The sequence below is a fragment of the Neomonachus schauinslandi genome, chromosome 3 (genome assembly GCF_002201575.2).
Source record: "Neomonachus schauinslandi chromosome 3, ASM220157v2, whole genome shotgun sequence".
In the NCBI taxonomy this organism is placed as follows: domain Eukaryota; kingdom Metazoa; phylum Chordata; class Mammalia; order Carnivora; family Phocidae; genus Neomonachus; species Neomonachus schauinslandi.
The window spans coordinates 5,798,879-5,802,462 of NC_058405.1; positions in this window are offsets into that span (position 1 = coordinate 5,798,879).

Genomic DNA, 3,584 nt, shown 5'->3' on the forward strand with positions numbered 1-3,584 from the left:
GAGAGAGGGAAACAAGCCATAAGTGACTCTTATTTATAGAGAACAAACTGAGGGTTCACGGAGGGAGGTGGGTGGGGGATGGGCTAGACAGGTAATGGGTATTAAGGAGGGCACTTGCTATGATGAGCACTGGGTGTTGTATGTAAGTGATGAATCACTGAATTCTACTCCTGAAACCATAACTGCACTGTATGTTAACTAACAAAATTTGAAAAAAAGTTCTAGAAATGATCTTTAAGCCAACCCCAGAATACGTGTAATCTAAATAAAATAGATCACGTGCTTTGCAAGCAACCAGAATAAATCCCCAGACTACTCCTCCAATTCTAGATCCTTCTATGTAAATATGTAGCTATCATTCACACACAGAAATATAAGCACACATACGTTTTGAGAAACAAAAATGAGACTGCAACCTGCACATTCTTCTACAACTTTCCTTTTTCACCTACCAGCCAAAATTATAGTAAGAACATATTTGCAAGTCAGTCCATATAAATCTGTATCATACTAAATTTGTGGCTGTGCCGCAGACTTCTCATCCTTCCATGTTCGATTGTTTTCAATTGTCTGACATCCAAATAATGCCCCAATGAATATTCTTATACATCAGTATATCATGCATATTGTGTTATATCTGTGAGACAAATTCTTGGAAGTTAGACTGCCAGCTTATGGGATGTAAAAGCTTAAAGTGCTGATAGGCATGGCTAAATCAACCCTTTGCCATACCACTTTATTAGTAATTTTTAAAATAATTGTCAATATTAAAGGAAAACATACACACACACAAATAATTGTTATTTAAATTTGCATTTCCTTGGTTATTAGTGAGGTTTAGATTCTTTTATCAGTTTTTTTTTTAATTGGTTGTATTTCCTTTGTGAATTGCAGGTGTATATTCTTTGCTCATTTTTCTATTGAGTGGTCTTTCTCTTATTATTAGAAACTCTTTTTAAGAAATCTTTATACAGTAGAGATATTAATGCCTTGCTTGCTAAATATTATAAATATGTTCTCCCAAAGCCTCAAATTTTACTTATATAGACAAATGTATTAACCTATTCATTTACACCAGTGTTTCTCAAAATGTGGTTGGTGGAATACCTACAAGAGAATGTGGAGTACTTGTTAAAAATGGAAATTCTAGGGCCCAAGCACTGTATGAGAAGCTTTGGGTAAGACACAGGATTTTGCGTGTCTTATTACATCTCCAAGTGGTATATTCATTGCTTCATTTTCTTATTTTTATATCTTGCATGATTATTAAAAAAAGCATATGCTTTTGAATATATTTAGATTTCAATCCATCTTAAATTTACTTTTGCTCCTGTTAGGATGCAAAATTTTTAAATTAACTGCATTTTATTTTTAATCTCTTTAATTACAGCAACAGTACTTAATAAACCATTTTTTCCACTAAAGCATCATCTTTGTCATATATGGTGGAGCTTTTCCACATTCCTATAGTTTTTAAAAGAAACATCCCTTATTTTTTTCCTAAAATATCATATATTTATAAAGAATTCACAGCATGTAGAAAAAACACTAAGGAGAAGTTTTTTTAAAAATCCAACCTGTAGTAGGTTGACTAGTGTCCCCCAAAATTCATGTCCACCTTGGACAGGTGATCTTATTTGGAAATAGGGCCTTTGCAGATATAATTAAGTTAAGATGAGGTCATGTTGGATTAGGTTGGGTCCTAATTCAGTAACTAGTGTCTTTATAAGAGGACAGACACACAGTCGATGCCATGTGATGAAACTGACAGAGACTGGAGGCTAAGGGATGCCAAGGATTGCCAGCAACCACCGGAAGTTGAGAAGCATGGAACAGACTCTCCCCAAGAGCCCTTAGAAGAACCAAGCTTGCCAACATTTTGATTTAGGACTTCTGGACCCCATAAGCGACTAAGTTTCTCTGTTTTATGCCACCCGTTCGTGGTGCTCTAGGAAACCAATGTATCAACTAATCAGAAATAACTTATCTTTTTTTTTTTTTTTTTTTTTTAAAGATTTTATTCACTTATTTGAGACAGAGAGAATGAGAGACAGATAGCATGAGAGGGAGGAGGGTCAGAGGGAGAAGCAGACTCGCTGCCAAGCAGGGAGCCCGATGCGGGACTCGATCCCGGGACTCCAGGATCATGACCTGAGCCGAAGGCAGTCGCTTAACCAACTGAGCCACCCAGGCGCCCCAGAAATAACTTATCTTTAACATTAGACGGGTATCATCCCACATGTGTGTATACATATTAGACTGACAAAAATATTTACACTGTCATGGGGATAATGCTCTACAATCTATATTATTAGAACTTTTTTTCTTTTACTTGGAGGTATCTGAAGAAAAATAATAATAGATCTATCCTCCTATTCCATTGATTATTTTCCTATTGCTGTGTCAGTATCTTGGTGTTCAGTTTATTTTAATTTTTTGTAGGGCAAATGCTTATTACTCTTTTTTAAAGGGTTTCCTGATAATTCACAACAATGTAATCTTCTGTATAAAATCTAAAATTAGTTAGTTCTAACACATTCCCAAGAGAACTTGGGACTCCGATGGAAATTGCGCTGATTTTGTGACTTAACTTGGAAAGAACTGGCATAATTTTGATACTGACTTGTTATCCAAAGAGGCGGCACCTATTTTTCACTTACTCAGGTCTTGTTTCTGCCTTTCAGCAAAGGTTGAGGAATTTCATCCTGAGGATCTTGTAACTTGCTAATGTTCATTCCTAAGTACTTTATACCTCTTGTGTAAGAGGTCGTGGAGGAAATCTTTTTTATTATTTCATTTGTAAGAGGCTATTATTTGTTCAAAAGGGAAGTTTTTAATTTTCTTCTTACCTCTCTCGAGTTAAGCCTTTTACTGAGTGTTTTAAAATTGAGGCACTCCGACTCTCAAGGTTTTCTACCCCCTGCGCAGAGTACGTCTCCTCCCTGAAGGAGTCTGGGTTGTGCCCTGCAGGAACCGAGACCGCCTGGCTGGGACCTAGCGGGTCTTAGCGGCCCGCCCGCAGACGCACGCCCCTGCCCTGCCACCTGCCAGCCGCGTGACCTGGACAACCAACTTCGGCACCTGCTGGACCTCAGCGTCCCCACCCCTAAAACGCGAATCGAGCACCAGTTAATAAACGCAAAGCACTGAGAACAACTCCCGCCACATGGGGTCCTGTACCAAGCACTGGCTTCCCCTTATCAAAGCAGACGTCACCTCCTGGAAGCCTCACAACCACTTCATAAAGCGCGGTTATCTTCACCGAACAAATGAGGAAGCGAAGCTCAGAGACCCGAGTCATCCGCTCAGGGTCACTCGGATACAATTTGGGGCTGCCTGAGACAAATCCGGCTCCTAGAAAATAATGCAATCAGTCAGTTCCTGCTGAGGCACGATTTCATTCTCACCAAAACGTGACGGGTTCATTCTCCCGACGTTGGCATCTTACCGGAAAGCAGAAGTGCACTAAAGCTAAGGTGGGGACTCCGGCTCCGGAGCGTCAGGCGGGCGCGGGGCTGGCGGAAGGAGCCGAGTGCGCTCGGAAGCACTCGCTTCGCCTTCGGCAACCATCGTCAGGGGGCGGG